The sequence below is a fragment of the Pristiophorus japonicus genome, unplaced genomic scaffold, assembly GCF_044704955.1.
Source record: "Pristiophorus japonicus isolate sPriJap1 unplaced genomic scaffold, sPriJap1.hap1 HAP1_SCAFFOLD_49, whole genome shotgun sequence".
NCBI classification, from domain to species: domain Eukaryota; kingdom Metazoa; phylum Chordata; class Chondrichthyes; family Pristiophoridae; genus Pristiophorus; species Pristiophorus japonicus.
The window spans coordinates 5272751-5290503 of record NW_027254395.1 but is presented as its reverse complement, the minus strand read 5'-3'; the positions used below and the strand labels follow the sequence as shown (position 1 = coordinate 5290503).

Genomic DNA, 17753 nt, shown 5'->3' with positions numbered 1-17753 from the left:
CTGATCAAGTATCGGCCGGAACCAAACAAGGCTTTCGGTTATCCAACGAGTCACAGAGCCGAGTACCTCTGAGATATTTTAACTTTACTCAGTTTAGCGGGTTTCATTTTGCTCTGGGATTTGGATGCTAAGGGAACATCGGCGTAAAAGCACACGTTTTAACGTGAAATACGTCTGTTTTCTCACATGTCTAGCGGCTGTTAGAAGCAGAAATTTGAGTAAAACATGGCGGGGCTCGTCCGGGATTTGGCCCGTGACTCTCGCATTTCAAATGTGATCATTCCGAAGGGAGAATCATAACCGTGGACCAACGAGCCGCCGACAGTGAAAACTGCAGCTCTCAGATTCTGACGGTGGTGAGAAATGATATTATGGCCCATCGTGCATGTGCTGTCTCTCAGATACCTATCGAATTAGTGTCCCTCGCCATTGTACTGCAAATGTTCTCCTTTTGACGAATATATTATTAATTTGAGACATGACATGAGGAAAGTACAGCAACCCTGTAAGTAAAAGGGGAATTTGGAGATGAGATGAAATGTGAATGTCAAAAAGTAGTTAAGCTGCAAGCCAACGACGACGAGAATGGGATTCGAACCCATGCGTGCAGCGCACAATGGATTAGCAGTCCATCGCCTTAACCTCTCGGCCACCTCGTCTCTGCTATAAGATATCGTCAGCCATTCAATCTCCTGCTTTTTGTATCCAAACAGAAATAATGTGCAAGAAAGTCCACTTCACAGCTTGCTCTGCCCGTGCATGCAGATCGACAATGATGAAAACTTGCCATGAGATTCTTTGAGCAAACAGCCTTCCTTCACTTCAGGTGAGTGACTGGAAGAGATGGTTGGTTTCTCGGCAGAATCACAACAAAGAATATAAAATGTCTCGTACCGAGCTAAGTTGACCGCGGCAGGACTCGAACCTGCAATCTTCTGATAACTTTGCGGTTGTCATCGAAGTCAGACGCCTTATCCATTAGGCCACGCGGCCGCTGCCAGCAACATTCATTGTGTTGTTGTAGATATTGCGATCAAATTCGGGGCAACTGCAATATCAAGGAGTGGATTTAGGAAAAGATGAGCATATTTCGAGTGAATGAACAGATGCACTGCGATCTGCGTGCGCAATGGCGCAGGCAACCCCAATGTAAATTGGAACACTATAGTTTAACAATTCGGTCATTGCAGCTGAAATCCTACTCCTTCTCAAACAATACAGGATGACCCGGGTTTATGAGAAAATCCGTTTTAAAGGGAAAGATTATGAACCGGAACTGACAACCAGCCCATTTAAACAGACACAGAATGATCCGGGATTGCAAGGACATCCCTTTTACCCAGATGCAGAATGACCCTTGACTGACAGCAGTTCCCTTTTAAAAGAATAAAGTGAGATTTCGATCATCCCTGAAGGCAATTGTGCAGTGGGGCTCAGGACTACGCGGCGCAGAGACTGTTATTGAAGCCACAGGTGATAGACAAGGAGGGAGGGAAGGACGTAAAACCAGCCCAGTCTGAAACACTCAAACAAACTAATATTCCTTAACCTCCAAAGGCAGGTTTTGAAATTTCAAATTGGAAATCCGGGACAGACAGCACATCCCTTTGAAACAGACACAGAATGATGAGGGTCTGATAGCACACCATTTTACAGAGACAGAGAATGATCTTGGACAGACAGCAAATCCCCTTAAAAGGGACACGGAAATAGAATGAATAAAAACAGATAAATATGTAAAACTCGGCAGGTCGTGCAGATTTTGTGGAGGAAGAATCCGGTTTCACGTTCTGTCGGATAATAATTCCGATATTTCAGGAAAAAGTTAAAGATTACAGATGTTTTCAACAAAAATAGCGCCTGGGAAAAATACGCAGCGAGAAATGTCAAATGGGAACGTTTGTGATGGAGCGGAACGAAGGAGTGATTAAATAATACATGGCACAATGGAGAAAGGCAAAGTGGGTGGTAATCGGGCAATAACGTAACAAAGGATGGTCCAGAGGAAGTGTTAGTGGGAATAGCAGAACCATTAACAGAAAATAGGAGCGGTGCTTATCATCCGATACGTTGAACCTAATGTTGAGGCCAGAAGACGAGAACATGCTTACAATATAGGGTATCACCGCCTTTTAATCAGACCAGGCAGCTTTGCCAGCCCGGATTGATTTCCTGTATGCTTTGAATTCGGCAGCCAAGGGACGAATTCAAAAAGCAGCTTCTCTCATCTTTTCAGCTCTAGAGAACCAGGACGCACTCAAATTCAGGGCAGAGGTGGAGATTGACGCTGAATGTATGCTTATCCCAATTGAGGTGAACTTATGCGTACAGACAGGAAGATATACTGATCAAGTATCGGCCGGAACCAAACAAGGCTTTCGGTTATCCAACGAGTCACAGAGCCGAGTACCTCTGAGATATTTTAACTTTACTCAGTTTGGCGGGTTTCACTTTGCTCTGGGATTTGGATGCTAAGGGAACATCGGCGTAAAATCACGCATTTTAACGTGAAATACGTCTGTTTTCTCACATGTCGAGCGGCTGTTAGAAGCGGAAATTTGAGTAAAACATGGCGGGGCACGTCCGGGATTTGGCCCGTGACTCTCGCATTTCAAATGTGATCATTCCGAAGGGAGAATCATAACCGTGGACCAACGAGCCGCCGACAGTGAAAAGCGCAGCTCTCAGATTCTGACGGTGGTGAGAAATGATATTATGGCCCATCGTGCATGTGCTGTCTCTCAGATACCTATCGAATTAGTGCCCCTCGCCATTGTACTGCAACTGTTCTCCTTTTGACGAATATATTATTAATTTGAGACATGACATGAGAAAAGTACAGCATCCCTGCAAGTAAAAGGGGAATTTGGAGATGAGATGAAATGTGAATGTCAAAAAGTGTTTAAGCTGCAAGCCAACGACGACGAGAATGGGATTCGAACCCATGCGTGCAGAGCACAATGGATTAGCAGTCCATCGCCTTAACCTCACGGCCACCTCGTCTCTGCTATAAGATATCGTCAGCCATTCAATCTCCTGCTTTTTGTATCCAAACAGAAATAATGTGCAAGAAAGTCCACTTCACAGCTTGCTCTGCCCGTGCATGCAGATCGACAATGATGAAAACTTGCCATGAGATTCTTTGAGCAAACAGCCTTCCTTCACTTCAGGTGAGTGACTGGAAGAGATGGTTGGTTTCTCGGCAGAATCACAACAAAGAATATAAAATGTCTCGTAGCGAGCTAAGTTGACCGCGGCAGGACTCGAACCTGCAATCTTCTGATAACTTTGCGGTTGTCATCGAAGTCAGACGCCTTATCCATTAGGCCACGCGGCCGCTGCCAGCAGCATTCATTGTGTTGTTGTATATATTGCGAGCAAATTCGGGGCAACTGCAATATCAAGGAGTGGATTCAGGAAAAGATGAGCATATTTCGAGTGAATGAACAGATGCACTGCGATCTGGGTGCGCACCGGCGCAGGCAACCCCAATGTAAATTGGAACACTATAGTTTAACAATTCGGTCATTGCAGCTGAAATCATACTCCTTCTCAAACAATACAGGATGACCCGGGTTTATGAGAAAATCCGTTTTGAAGGGAAAGATTATGAACCGGAACTGACAACCAGCCCATTTAAACAGACACAGAATGATCCGGGATTGCAAGGACATCCCTTTTACCCAGATGCAGAATGACCCTTGACTGACAGCAGTTCCCTTTTAAAAGAATAAAATGAGATTTCGATCATCCCTGAAGGCAATTGTGCAATGGGGCTCAGGACTACGCGGCGCAGAGACTGTTATTGAAGCCACAGGTGATAGACAAGGAGGGAGGGAAGGACGTAAAACCAGCCCGGTCTGAAACACACAAACAAACTACTATTCCTTAACCTCCAAAGGCAGGTTTTGAAATTTCAAATTGGAAATCCGGGACGGACAGCACATCCCTTTGAAACAGACACAGAATGATGAGGGTCTGATAGCACACCATTTTACAGAGACAGAGAATGATCTTGGACAGACAGCAAATCCCCTTAAAAGGGACACGGAAATAGAATGAATAAAAACAGATAAATATGTAAAACTCGGCAGGTCGTGCAGATTTTGTGGAGGAAGAATCCGGTTTCACGTTCTGTCGGATAATAATTCCGATATTTCAGGAAAAATTTAAAGATTACAGATGTTTTCAACAAAAATAGCGCCTGGAAAAAATACGCAGCGAGAAATGTCAAATGGGAACGTTTGTGATGCAGCGGAACGAAGGAGTGATGAAATAATACATGGCACAATGGAGAAAGGCAAAGTGGGTGGTAATCGGGCAATAACGTAACAAAGGATGGTCCAGAGGAAGTGTTAGTGGGAACAGCAGAACCATTACCAGACAATAGGAGCGGTGCTTATCATCCGATACGTTGAACCTAATGTTGAGGCCAGAAGACGAGAACATGCTTACAATATAGGGTATCACCGCCTTTTAATCAGACCAGGCAGCTTTGCCAGCCCGGATTGATTTCCTGTATGCTTTGAATTCGGCAGCCAAGGGACGAATTCAAAAAGCAGCTTCTCTCATCTTTTCAGCTCTAGAGAACCAGGACGCACTCATATTCAGGGCAGAGGTGGAGATTGACGCTGAATGTATGCTTATCCCAATTGAGGTGAACTTATGCGTACAGACAGGAAGATATACTGATCAAGTATCGGCCGGAACCAAACAAGGCTTTCGGTTATCCAACGAGTCACAGAGCCGAGTACCTCTGAGATATTTTAACTTTACTCAGTTTGGCGGGTTTCACTTTGCTCTGGGATTTGGATGCTAAGGGAACATCGGCGTAAAATCACGCATTTTAACGTGAAATACGTCTGTTTTCTCACATGTCGAGCGGCTGTTAGAAGCGGAAATTTGAGTAAAACATGGCGGGGCTCGTCCGGGATTTGGCCCGTGACTCTCGCATTTCAAATGTGATCATTCCGAAGGGAGAATCATAACCGTGGACCAACGAGCCGCCGACAGTGAAAAGCGCAGCTCTCAGATTCTGACGGTGGTGAGAAATGATATTATGGCCCATCGTGCATTTGCTGTCTCTCAGATACCTATCGAATTAGTGCCCCTCGCCATTGTACTGCAACTGTTCTCCTTTTGACGAATATATTATTAATTTGAGACATGACATGAGGAAAGTACAGCATCTCTGCAAGTAAAAGGGGAATTTGGAGATGAGATGAAATGTGAATGTCAAAAAGTGGTTAAGCTGCAAGCCAACGACGACGAGAATGGGATTCGAACCCATGCGTGCAGAGCACAATGGATTAGCAGTCCATCGCCTTAACCTCACGGCCACCTCGTCTCTGCTATAAGATATCGTCAGCCATTCAATCTCCTGCTTTTTGTATCCAAACAGAAATAATGTGCAAGAAAGTCCACTTCACAGCTTGCTCTGCCCGTGCATGCAGATCGACAATGATGAAAACTTGCCATGAGATTCTTTGAGCAAACAGCCTTCCTTCACTTCAGGTGAGTGACTGGAAGAGATGGTTGGTTTCTCGGCAGAATCACAACAAAGAATATAAAATGTCTCGTAGCGAGCTAAGTTGACCGCGGCAGGACTCGAACCTGCAATCTTCTGATAACTTTGCGGTTGTCATCGAAGTCAGACGCCTTATCCATTAGGCCACGCGGCCGCTGCCAGCAGCATTCATTGTGTTGTTGTATATATTGCGAGCAAATTCGGGGCAACTGCAATATCAAGGAGTGGATTCAGGAAAAGATGAGCATATTTCGAGAGAATGAACAGATGCACTGCGATCTGGGTGCGCTCCGGCGCAGGCAACCCCAATGTAAATTGGAACACTATAGTTTAACAATTCGGTCATTGCAGCTGCAATCATACTCCTTCTCAAACAATACAGGATGACCCGGGTTTATGAGAAAATCCGTTTTAAAGGGAAAGATTATGAACCGGAACTGACAACCAGCCCATTTAAACAGACACAGAATGATCCGGGATTGCAAGGACATCCCTTTTACCCAGATGCAGAATGACCCTTGACTGACAGCAGTTCCCTTTTAAAAGAATAAAATGAGATTTCGATCATCCCTGAAGGCAATTGTGCAATGGGGCTCAGGACTACGCGGCGCAGAGACTGTTATTGAAGCCACAGGTGATAGACAAGGAGGGAGGGAAGGACGCAAAACCAGCCCGGTCTGAAACACACAAACAAACTACTTTTCCTTAACCTCCAAAGGCAGGTTTTGAAATTTCAAATTGGTAATCCGGGACGGACAGCACATCCCTTTGAAACAGACACAGAATGATGAGGGTCTGATAGCACACCATTTTACAGAGACAGAGAATGATCTTGGACAGACAGCAAATCCCCTTAAAAGGCACACGGAAATAGAATGAATAAAAACAGATAAATATGTAAAACTCGGCAGGTCGTGCAGATTTTGTGGAGGAAGAATCCGGTTTCACGTTCTGTCGGATAATAATTCCGATATTTCAGGAAAAATTTAAAGATTACAGATGTTTTCAACAAAAATAGCGCCTGGAAAAAATACGCAGCGAGAAATGTCAAATGGGAACGTTTGTGATGCAGCGGAACGAAGGAGTGATGAAATAATACATGGCACAATGGAGAAAGGCAAAGTGGGTGGTAATCGGGCAATAACGTAACAAAGGATGGTCCAGAGGAAGTGTTAGTGGGAACAGCAGAACCATTACCAGACAATAGGAGCGGTGCTTATCATCTGATACGTTGAACCTAATGTTGAGGCCAGAAGACGAGAACATGCTTACAATATAGGGTATCACCGCCTGTTAATCAGACCAGGCAGCTTTGCCAGCCCGGATTGATTTCCTGTATGCTTTGAATTCGGCAGCCAAGGAACGAATTCAAAAAGCAGCTTCTCTCATCTTTTCAGCTCTAGAGAACCAGGACGCACTCATATTCAGGGCAGAGGTGGAGATTGACGCTGAATGTATGCTTATCCCAATTGAGGTGAACTTATGCGTACAGACAGGAAGATATACTGATCAAGTATCGGCCGGAACCAAACAAGGCTTTCGGTTATCCAACGAGTCACAGAGCCGAGTACCTCTGAGATATTTTAACTTTACTCAGTTTAGCGGGTTTCATTTTGCTCTGGGATTTGGATGCTAAGGGAACATCGGCGTAAAATCACACGTTTTAACGTGAAATACGTCTGTTTTCTCACATGTCGAGCGGCTGTTAGAAGCAGAAATTTGAGTAAAACATGGCGGGGCTCGTCCGGGATTTGGCCCGTGACTCTCGCATTTCAAATGTGATCATTCCGAAGGGAGAATCATAACCGTGGACCAACGAGCCGCCGACAGTGAAAACTGCAGCTCTCAGATTCTGACGGTGGTGAGAAATGATATTATGGCCCATCGTGCATGTGCTGTCTCTCAGATACCTATCGAATTAGTGTCCCTCGCCATTGTACTGCAACTGTTCTCCTTTTGACGAATATATTATTAATTTGAGACATGACATGAGGAAAGTACAGCAACCCTGTAAGTAAAAGGGGAATTTGGAGATGAGATGAAATGTGAATGTCAAAAAGTAGTTAAGCTGCAATCCAACGACGACGAGAATGGGATTCGAACCCATGCGTGCACAGCACAATGGATTAGCAGGCCATCGCCTTAACCTCTCGGCCACCTCGTCTCTGCTATAAGATATCGTCAGCCATTCAATCTCCTGCTTTTTGTATCCAAACAGAAATAATGTGCAAGAAAGTCCACTTCACAGCTTGCTCTGCCCGTGCATGCAGATCGACAATGATGAAAACTTGCCATGAGATTCTTTGAGCAAACAGCCTTCCTTCACTTCAGGTGAGTGACTGGAAGAGATGGTTGGTTTCTCGGCAGAATCACAACAAAGAATATAAAATGTCTCGTACCGAGCTAAGTTGACCGCGGCAGGACTCGAACCTGCAATCTTCTGATAACTTTGCGGTTGTCATCGAAGTCAGACGCCTTATCCATTAGGCCACGCGGCCGCTGCCAGCAACATTCATTGTGTTGTTGTAGATATTGCGATCAAATTCGGGGCAACTGCAATATCAAGGAGTGGATTTAGGAAAAGATGAGCATATTTCGAGTGAATGAACAGATGCACTGCGATCTGGGTGCGCAATGGCGCAGGCAACCCCAATGTAAATTGGAACACTATAGTTTAACAATTCGGTCATTGCAGCTGAAATCATACTCCTTCTCAAACAATACAGGATGACCCGGGTTTATGAGAAAATCCGTTTTAAAGGGAAAGATTATGAACCGGAACTGACAACCAGCCCATTTAAACAGACACAGAATGATCCGGGATTGCAAGGACATCCCTTTTACCCAGATGCAGAATGACCCTTGACTGACAGCAATTCCCTTTTAAAAGAATAAAGTGAGATTTCGATCATCCCTGAAGGCAATTGTGCAGTGGGGCTCAGGACTACGCGGCGCAGAAACTGTTATTGAAGCCACAGGTGATAGACAAGGAGGGAGGGAAGGACGTAAAACCAGCCCGGTCTGAAACACTCAAACAAACTAATATTCCTTAACCTCCAAAGGCAGGTTTTGAAATTTCAAATTGGAAATCCGGGACAGACAGCACATCCCTTTGAAACAGACACAGAATGATGAGGGTCTGATAGCACACCATTTTACAGAGACAGAGAATGATCTTGGACAGACAGCAAATCCCCTTAAAAGGGACACGGAAATAGAATGAATAAAAACAGATAAATATGTAAAACTCGGCAGGTCGTGCAGATTTTGTGGAGGAAGAATCCGGTTTCACGTTCTGTCGGATAATAATTCCGATATTTCAGGAAAAAGTTAAAGATTACAGATGTTTTCAACAAAAATAGCGACTGGAAAAAATACGCAGTGAGAAATGTCAAATGGGAACGTTTGTGATGCAGCGGAACGAAGGAGTGATTAAATAATACATGGCACAATGGAGAAAGGCAAAGTGGGTGGTAATCGGGCAATAACGTAACAAAGGATGGTCCAGAGGAAGTGTTAGTGGGAATAGCAGAACCATTAACAGAAAATAGGAGCGGTGCTTATCATCCGATACGTTGAACCTAATGTTGAGGCCAGAAGACGAGAACATGCTTACAATATAGGGTATCACCGCCTTTTAATCAGACCAGGCAGCTTTGCCAGCCCGGATTGATTTCCTGTATGCTTTGAATTCGGCAGCCAAGGGACGAATTCAAAAAGCAGCTTCTCTCATCTTTTCAGCTCTAGAGAACCAGGACGCACTCATATTCAGGGCAGAGGAGGAGATTGACGCTGAATGTATGCTTATCCCAATTGAGGTGAACTTATGCGTACAAACAGGAAGATATACTGATCAAGTATCGGCCGGAACCAAACAAGGCTTTCGGTTATCCAACGAGTCACAGAGCCGAGTACCTCTGAGATATTTTAACTTTACTCAGTTTGGCGGGTTTCACTTTGCTCTGGGATTTGGATGCTCAGGGAACATCGGCGTAAAATCACACGTTTTAACGTGAAATACGTCTGTTTTCTCACATGTCGAGCGGCTGTTAGAAGCGGAAATTTGAGTAAAACATGGCGGGGCTCGTCCGGGATTTGGCCCGTGACTCTCGCATTTCAAATGTGATCATTCCGAAGGGAGAATCATAATCGTGGACCAACGAGCCGCCGACAGTGAAAAGCGCAGCTCTCAGATTCTGACGGTGGTGAGAAATGATATTATGGCCCATCGTGCATGTGCTGTCTCTCAGATACCTATCTAATTATTGCCCCTCGCCATTGTACTGCAACTGTTCTCCTTTTGACGAATATATTATTAATTTGAGACATGACATGAGGAAAGTACAGCAACCCTGTAAGTAAAAGGGGAATTTGGAGATGAGATGAAATGTGAATGTCAAAAAGTGGTTAAGCTGCAATCCAACGACGACGAGAATGGGATTCGAACCCATGCGTGCAGAGCACAATGGATTAGCAGGCCATCGCCTTAACCTCTCGGCCACCTCGTCTCTACTATAAGATATCGTCAGCCATTCAATCTCCTGCTTTTTGTATCCAAACAGAAATAATGTGCAAGAAAGTCCACTTCACAGCTTGCTCTGCCCGTGCATGCAGATCGACAATGATGCAAACTTGCCATGAGATTCTTTGAGCAAACAGCCTTCCTTCACTTCAGGTGAGTGACTGGAAGAGATGGTTGGTTTCTCGGCAGAATCACAACAAAGAATATAAAATGTCTCGTCGCGAGCTAAGTTGACCGCAGCAGGACTCGAACCTGCAATCTTCTGATAACTTTGCGGTTGTCATCGAAGTCAGACGCCTTATCCATTAGGCCACGCGGCCGCTGCCAGCAACATTCATTGTGTTGTTGTATATATTGCGATCAAATTCGGGGCAACTGCAATATCAAGGAGTGGATTTAGGAAAAGATGAGCATATTTCGAGTGAATGAACAGATGCACTGCGATCTGGGTGCGCACCGGCGCAGGCAACCCCAATGTAAATTGGAACACTATAGTTTAACAATTCGGTCATTGCAGCTGAAATCATACTCCTTCTCAAACAATACAGGATGACCCGGGTTTATGAGAAAATCCGTTTTAAAGGGAAAGATTATGAACCGGAACTGACAACCAGCCCATTTAAACAGACACAGAATGATCCGGGATTGCAAGGACATCCCTTTTACGCAGATGCAGAATGACCCTTGACTGACAGCAGTTCCCTTTTAAAAGAATAAAGTGAGATTTCGATCATCCCTGAAGGCAATTGTGCAGTGGGGCTCAGGACTACGCGGCGCAGAGACTGTTATTGAAGCCACAGGTGATAGACAAGGAGGGAGGGAAGGACGTAAAACCAGCCCGGTCTGAAACACACAAACAAACTACTATTCCTTAACATCCAAAGGCAGGTTTTGAAATTTCAAATTGGAAATCCGGGACGGACAGCACATCCCTTTGAAACAGACACAGAATGATGAGGGTCTGATAGCACACCATTTTACAGAGACAGAGAATGATCTTGGACAGACAGCAAATCCCCTTAAAAGGGACACGGAAATAGAATGAATAAAAACAGATAAATATGTAAAACTCGGCAGGTCGTGCAGATTTTGTGGAGGAAGAATCCGGTTTCACGTTCTGTCGGATAATAATTCCGATATTTCAGGAAAAATTTAAACATTACAGATGTTTTCAACAAAAATAGCGCCTGGAAAAAATACGCAGCGAGAAATGTCAAATGGGAACGTTTGTGATGCAGCGGAACGAAGGAGTGATGAAATAATACATGGCACAATGGAGAAAGGCAAAGTGGGTGGTAATCGGGCAATAACGTAACAAAGGATGGTCCAGAGGAAGTGTTAGTGGGAACAGCAGAACCATTACCAGACAATAGGAGCGGTGCTTATCATCTGATACGTTGAACCTAATGTTGAGGCCAGAAGACGAGAACATGCTTACAATATAGGGTATCACCGCCTTTTAATCAGACCAGGCAGCTTTGCCAGCCCGGATTGATTTCCTGTATGCTTTGAATTCGGCAGCCAAGGGACGAATTCAAAAAGCAGCTTCTCTCATCTTTTCAGCTCTAGAGAACCAGGACGCACTCATATTCAGGGCAGAGGTGGAGATTGACGCTGAATGTATGCTTATCCCAATTGAGGTGAACTTATGCGTACAGACAGGAAGATATACTGATCAAGTATCGGCCGGAACCAAACAAGGCTTTCGGTTATCCAACGAGTCACAGAGCCGAGTACCTCTGAGATATTTTAACTTTACTCAGTTTGGCGGGTTTCATTTTGCTCTGGGATTTGGATGCTAAGGGAACATCGGCGTAAAATCACACGTTTTAACGTGAAATACGTCTGTTTTCTCACATGTCGAGCGTCTGTTAGAAGCAGAAATTTGAGTAAAACATGGCGGGGCTCGTCCGGGATTTGGCCCGTGACTCTCGCATTTCAAATGTGATCATTCCGAAGGGAGAATCATAACCGTGGACCAACGAGCCGCCGACAGTGAAAAGCGCAGCTCTCAGATTCTGACGGTGGTGAGAAATGATATTATGGCCCATCGTGCATGTGCTGTCTCTCAGATACCTATCTAATTATTGCCCCTCGCCATTGTACTGCAACTGTTCTCCTTTTGACGAATATATTATTAATTTGAGACATGACATGAGGAAAGAACAGCAACCCTGTAAGTAAAAGGGGAATTTGGAGATGAGATGAAATGTGAATGTCAAAAAGTGGTTAAGCTGCAATCCAACGACGACGAGAATGGGATTCGAACTCATGCGTGCAGAGCACAATGGATTAGCAGGCCATCGCCTTAACCTCTCGGCCACCTCGTCTCTGCTATAAGCTATCGTCAGCCATTCAATCTCCTGCTTTTTGTATCCAAACAGAAATAATGTGCAAGAAAGTCCACTTCACAGCTTGCTCTGCCCGTGCATGCAGATCGACAATGATGAAAACTTGCCATGAGATTCTTTGAGCAAACAGCCTTCCTTCACTTCAGGTGAGTGACTGGAAGAGATGGTTGGTTTCTCGGCAGAATCACAACAAAGAATATAAAATGTCTCGTCGCGAGCTAAGTTGACCGCGGCAGGACTCGAACCTGCAATCTTCTGATAACTTTGCGGTTGTCATCGAAGTCAGACGCCTTATCCATTAGGCCACGCGGCCGCTGCCAGCAACATTCATTGTGTTGTTGTATATATTGCGATCAAATTCGGGGCAACTGCAATATCAAGGAGTGGATTTAGGAAAAGATGAGCATATTTCGAGTGAATGAACAGATGCACTGCGATCTGGGTGCGCACCGGCGCAGGCAACCCCAATGTAAATTGGAACACTATAGTTTAACAATTCGGTCATTGCAGCTGAAATCATACTCCTTCTCAAACAATACAGGATGACCCGGGTTTATGAGAAAATCCGTTTTAAAGGGAAAGATTATGAACCGGAACTGACAACCAGCCCATTTAAACAGACACAGAATGATCCGGGATTGCAAGGACATCCCTTTTACCCAGATGCAGAATGACCCTTGACTGACAGCAGTTCCCTTTTAAAAGAATAAAGTGAGATTTCGATCATCCCTGAAGGCAATTGTGCAGTGGGGCTCAGGACTACGCGGCGCAGAGACTGTTATTGAAGCCACAGGTGATAGACAAGGAGGGAGGGAAGGACGTAAAACCAGCCCGGTCTGAAACACACAAACAAACTACTATTCCTTAACCTCCAAAGGCAGGTTTTGAAATTTCAAATTGGAAATCCGGGACGGACAGCACATCCCTTTGAAACAGACACAGAATGATGAGGGTCTGATAGCACACCATTTTACAGAGACAGAGAATGATCTTGGACAGACAGCAAATCCCCTTAAAAGGGACACGGAAATAGAATGAATAAAAACAGATAAATAGGTAAAACTCGGGAGGTCGTGCAGATTTTGTGGAGGAAGAATCCGGTTTCACGTTCTGTCGGATAATAATTCCGATATTTCAGGAAAAATTTAAACATTACAGATGTTTTCAACAAAAATAGCGCCTGGAAAAAATACGCAGCGAGAAATGTCAAATGGGAACGTTTGTGATGCAGCGGAACGAAGGAGTGATGAAATAATACATGGCACAATGGAGAAAGGCAAAGTGGGTGGTAATCGGGCAATAACGTAACAAAGGATGGTCCAGAGGAAGTGTTAGTGGGAACAGCAGAACCATTACCAGACAATAGGAGCGGTGCTTATCATCTGATACGTTGAACCTAATGTTGAGGCCAGAAGACGAGAACATGCTTACAATATAGGGTATCACCGCCTTTTAATCAGACCAGGCAGCTTTGCCAGCCCGGATTGATTTCCTGTATGCTTTGAATTCGGCAGCCAAGGGACGAATTCAAAAAGCAGCTTCTCTCATCTTTTCAGCTCTAGAGAACCAGGACGCACTCATATTCAGGGCAGAGGTGGAGATTGACGCTGAATGTATGCTTATCCCAATTGAGGTGAACTTATGCGTACAGACAGGAAGATATACTGATCAAGTATCGGCCGGAACCAAACAAGGCTTTCGGTTATCCAACGAGTCACAGAGCCGAGTACCTCTGAGATATTTTAACTTTACTCAGTTTGGCGGGTTTCATTTTGCTCTGGGATTTGGATGCTAAGGGAACATCGGCGTAAAATCACACGTTTTAACGTGAAATACGTCTGTTTTCTCACATGTCGAGCGTCTGTTAGAAGCAGAAATTTGAGTAAAACATGGCGGGGCTCGTCCGGGATTTGGCCCGTGACTCTCGCATTTCAAATGTGATCATTCCGAAGGGAGAATCATAACCGTGGACCAACGAGCCGCCGACAGTGAAAAGCGCAGCTCTCAGATTCTGACGGTGGTGAGAAATGATATTATGGCCCATCGTGCATGTGCTGTCTCTCAGATACCTATCTAATTATTGCCCCTCGCCATTGTACTGCAACTGTTCTCCTTTTGACGAATATATTATTAATTTGAGACATGACATGAGGAAAGTACAGCAACCCTGTAAGTAAAAGGGGAATTTGGAGATGAGATGAAATGTGAATGTCAAAAAGTGGTTAAGCTGCAATCCAACGACGACGAGAATGGGATTCGAACCCATGCGTGCAGAGCACAATGGATTAGCAGGCCATCGCCTTAACCTCTCGGCCACCTCGTCTCTGCTATAAGCTATCGTCAGCCATTCAATCTCCTGCTTTTTGTATCCAAACAGAAATAATGTGCAAGAAAGTCCACTTCACAGCTTGCTCTGCCCGTGCATGCAGATCGACAATGATGAAAACTTGCCATGAGATTCTTTGAGCAAACAGCCTTCCTTCACTTCAGGTGAGTGACTGGAAGAGATGGTTGGTTTCTCGGCAGAATCACAACAAAGAATATAAAATGTCTCGTCGCGAGCTAAGTTGACCGCGGCAGGACTCGAACCTGCAATCTTCTGATAACTTTGCGGTTGTCATCGAAGTCAGACGCCTTATCCATTAGGCCACGCGGCCGCTGCCAGCAACATTCATTGTGTTGTTGTATATATTGCGATCAAATTCGGGGCAACTGCAATATCAAGGAGTGGATTTAGGAAAAGATGAGCATATTTCGAGTGAATGAACAGATGCACTGCGATCTGGGTGCGCACCGGCGCAGGCAACCCCAATGTAAATTGGAACACTATAGTTTAACAATTCGGTCATTGCAGCTGAAATCATACTCCTTCTCAAACAATACAGGATGACCCGGGTTTATGAGAAAATCCGTTTTAAAGGGAAAGATTATGAACCGGAACTGACAACCAGCCCATTTAAACAGACACAGAATGATCCGGGATTGCAAGGACATCCCTTTTACCCAGATGCAGAATGACCCTTGACTGACAGCAGTTCCCTTTTAAAAGAATAAAGTGAGATTTCGATCATCCCTGAAGGCAATTGTGCAGTGGGGCTCAGGACTACGCGGCGCAGAGACTGTTATTGAAGCCACAGGTGATAGACAAGGAGGGAGGGAAGGACGTAAAACCAGCCCGGTCTGAAACACACAAACAAACTACTATTCCTTAACCTCCAAAGGCAGGTTTTGAAATTTCAAATTGGAAATCCGGGACGGACAGCACATCCCTTTGAAACAGACACAGAATGATGAGGGTCTGATAGCACACCATTTTACAGAGACAGAGAATGATCTTGGACAGACAGCAAATCCCCTTAAAAGGGACACGGAAATAGAATGAATAAAAACAGATAAATATGTAAAACTCGGCAGGTCGTGCAGATTTTGTGGAGGAAGAATCCGGTTTCACGTTCTGTCGGATAATAATTCCGATATTTCAGGAAAAATTTAAAGATTACAGATGTTTTCAACAAAAATAGCGCCTGGAAAAAATACGCAGCGAGAAATGTCAAATGGGAACGTTTGTGATGCAGCGGAACGAAGGAGTGATGAAATAATACATGGCACAATGGAGAAAGGCAAAGTGGGTGGTAATCGGGCAATAACGTAACAAAGGATGGTCCAGAGGAAGTGTTAGTGGGAACAGCAGAACCATTACCAGACAATAGGAGCGGTGCTTATCATCTGATACGTTGAACCTAATGTTGAGGTCAGAAGACGAGAACATGCTTACAATATAGGGTATCACCGCCTGTTAATCAGACCAGGCAGCTTTGCCAGCCCGGATTGATTTCCTGTATGCTTTGAATTCGGCAGCCAAGGAACGAATTCAAAAAGCAGCTTCTCTCATCTTTTCAGCTCTAGAGAACCAGGACGCACTCATATTCAGGGCAGAGGTGGAGATTGACGCTGAATGTATGCTTATCCCAATTGAGGTGAACTTATGCGTACAGACAGGAAGATATACTGATCAAGTATCGGCCGGAACCAAACAAGGCTTTCGGTTATCCAACGAGTCACAGAGCCGAGTACCTCTGAGATATTTTAACTTTACTCAGTTTGGCGGGTTTCACTTTGCTCTGGGATTTGGATGCTAAGGGAACATCGGCGTAAAATCACGCATTTTAACGTGAAATACGTCTGTTTTCTCACATGTCGAGCGTCTGTTAGAAGCGGAAATTTGAGTAAAACATGGCGGGGCTCGTCCGGGATTTGGCCCGTGACTCTCGCATTTCAAATGTGATCATTCCGAAGGGAGAATCATAACCGTGGACCAACGAGCCGCCGACAGTGAAAACTGCAGCTCTCAGATTCTGACGGTGGTGAGAAATGATATTATGGCCCATCGTGCATGTGCTGTCTCTCAGATACCTATCGAATTAGTGTCCCTCGCCATTGTACTGCAACTGTTCTCCTTTTGACGAATATATTATTAATTTGAGACATGACATGAGGAAAGTACAGCAACCCTGTAAGTAAAAGGGGAATTTGGAGATGAGATGAAATGTGAATGTCAAAAAGTAGTTAAGCTGCAAGCCAACGACGACGAGAATGGGATTCGAACCCATGCGTGCAGCGCACAATGGATTAGCAGTCCATCGCCTTAACCTCTCGGCCACCTCGTCTCTGCTATAAGATATCGTCAGCCATTCAATCTCCTGCTTTTTGTATCCAAACAGAAATAATGTGCAAGAAAGTCCACTTCACAGCTTGCTCTGCCCGTGCATGCAGATCGACAATGATGAAAACTTGCCATGAGATTCTTTGAGCAAACAGCCTTCCTTCACTTCAGGTGAGTGACTGGAAGAGATGGTTGGTTTCTCGGCAGAATCACAACAAAGAATATAAAATGTCTCGTACCGAGCTAAGTTGACCGCGGCAGGACTCGAACCTGCAATCTTCTGATAACTTTGCGGTTGTCATCGAAGTCAGACGCCTTATCCATTAGGCCACGCGGCCGCTGCCAGCAACATTCATTGTGTTGTTGTAGATATTGCGATCAAATTCGGGGCAACTGCAATATCAAGGAGTGGATTTAGGAAAAGATGAGCATATTTCGAGTGAATGAACAGATGCACTGCGATCTGCGTGCGCAATGGCGCAGGCAACCCCAATGTAAATTGGAACACTATAGTTTAACAATTCGGTCATTGCAGCTGAAATCCTACTCCTTCTCAAACAATACAGGATGACCCGGGTTTATGAGAAAATCCGTTTTAAAGGGAAAGATTATGAACCGGAACTGACAACCAGCCCATTTAAACAGACACAGAATGATCCGGGATTGCAAGGACATCCCTTTTACCCAGAT

At 44.7% G+C, this 17753-nt stretch overlaps 16 non-coding genes across 16 annotated transcripts; all 16 read right to left on the bottom strand.

Annotated features, from left to right (window-relative positions):
• Positions 1–577: 577 nt before the first annotated feature.
• Positions 578–659, bottom strand: trnas-gcu (transfer RNA serine (anticodon GCU)). Its single transcript has one exon. It is a non-coding gene; the product is annotated as a tRNA-Ser (tRNA).
• Positions 660–904: 245 nt separating this feature from the next.
• On the bottom strand, positions 905–993 carry trnar-ucg (transfer RNA arginine (anticodon UCG)). Its single transcript is given in 2 exon segments — positions 905–940; positions 957–993. It is a non-coding gene; the product is annotated as a tRNA-Arg (tRNA).
• Positions 994–2921: 1928 nt separating this feature from the next.
• Positions 2922–3003, bottom strand: trnas-gcu (transfer RNA serine (anticodon GCU)). Its single transcript has one exon. It is a non-coding gene; the product is annotated as a tRNA-Ser (tRNA).
• Positions 3004–3248: 245 nt separating this feature from the next.
• On the bottom strand, positions 3249–3337 carry trnar-ucg (transfer RNA arginine (anticodon UCG)). Its single transcript is given in 2 exon segments — positions 3249–3284; positions 3301–3337. It is a non-coding gene; the product is annotated as a tRNA-Arg (tRNA).
• Positions 3338–5265: 1928 nt separating this feature from the next.
• Positions 5266–5347, bottom strand: trnas-gcu (transfer RNA serine (anticodon GCU)). Its single transcript has one exon. It is a non-coding gene; the product is annotated as a tRNA-Ser (tRNA).
• A 245-nt stretch (positions 5348–5592) lies between these two features.
• On the bottom strand, positions 5593–5681 carry trnar-ucg (transfer RNA arginine (anticodon UCG)). Its single transcript is given in 2 exon segments — positions 5593–5628; positions 5645–5681. It is a non-coding gene; the product is annotated as a tRNA-Arg (tRNA).
• A 1928-nt stretch (positions 5682–7609) lies between these two features.
• Positions 7610–7691, bottom strand: trnas-gcu (transfer RNA serine (anticodon GCU)). Its single transcript has one exon. It is a non-coding gene; the product is annotated as a tRNA-Ser (tRNA).
• A 245-nt stretch (positions 7692–7936) lies between these two features.
• Positions 7937–8025, bottom strand: trnar-ucg (transfer RNA arginine (anticodon UCG)). Its single transcript is given in 2 exon segments — positions 7937–7972; positions 7989–8025. It is a non-coding gene; the product is annotated as a tRNA-Arg (tRNA).
• Positions 8026–9953: 1928 nt separating this feature from the next.
• Positions 9954–10035, bottom strand: trnas-gcu (transfer RNA serine (anticodon GCU)). Its single transcript has one exon. It is a non-coding gene; the product is annotated as a tRNA-Ser (tRNA).
• Positions 10036–10280: 245 nt separating this feature from the next.
• On the bottom strand, positions 10281–10369 carry trnar-ucg (transfer RNA arginine (anticodon UCG)). Its single transcript is given in 2 exon segments — positions 10281–10316; positions 10333–10369. It is a non-coding gene; the product is annotated as a tRNA-Arg (tRNA).
• Positions 10370–12297: 1928 nt separating this feature from the next.
• On the bottom strand, positions 12298–12379 carry trnas-gcu (transfer RNA serine (anticodon GCU)). Its single transcript has one exon. It is a non-coding gene; the product is annotated as a tRNA-Ser (tRNA).
• A 245-nt stretch (positions 12380–12624) lies between these two features.
• trnar-ucg (transfer RNA arginine (anticodon UCG)) lies at positions 12625–12713 on the bottom strand. The gene is given in 2 exon segments: positions 12625–12660; positions 12677–12713. It is a non-coding gene; the product is annotated as a tRNA-Arg (tRNA).
• Positions 12714–14641: 1928 nt separating this feature from the next.
• trnas-gcu (transfer RNA serine (anticodon GCU)) lies at positions 14642–14723 on the bottom strand. Its single transcript has one exon. It is a non-coding gene; the product is annotated as a tRNA-Ser (tRNA).
• Positions 14724–14968: 245 nt separating this feature from the next.
• On the bottom strand, positions 14969–15057 carry trnar-ucg (transfer RNA arginine (anticodon UCG)). Its single transcript is given in 2 exon segments — positions 14969–15004; positions 15021–15057. It is a non-coding gene; the product is annotated as a tRNA-Arg (tRNA).
• A 1928-nt stretch (positions 15058–16985) lies between these two features.
• On the bottom strand, positions 16986–17067 carry trnas-gcu (transfer RNA serine (anticodon GCU)). Its single transcript has one exon. It is a non-coding gene; the product is annotated as a tRNA-Ser (tRNA).
• A 245-nt stretch (positions 17068–17312) lies between these two features.
• On the bottom strand, positions 17313–17401 carry trnar-ucg (transfer RNA arginine (anticodon UCG)). The gene is given in 2 exon segments: positions 17313–17348; positions 17365–17401. It is a non-coding gene; the product is annotated as a tRNA-Arg (tRNA).
• Between the last annotated feature and the right edge of the window lie 352 nt (positions 17402–17753).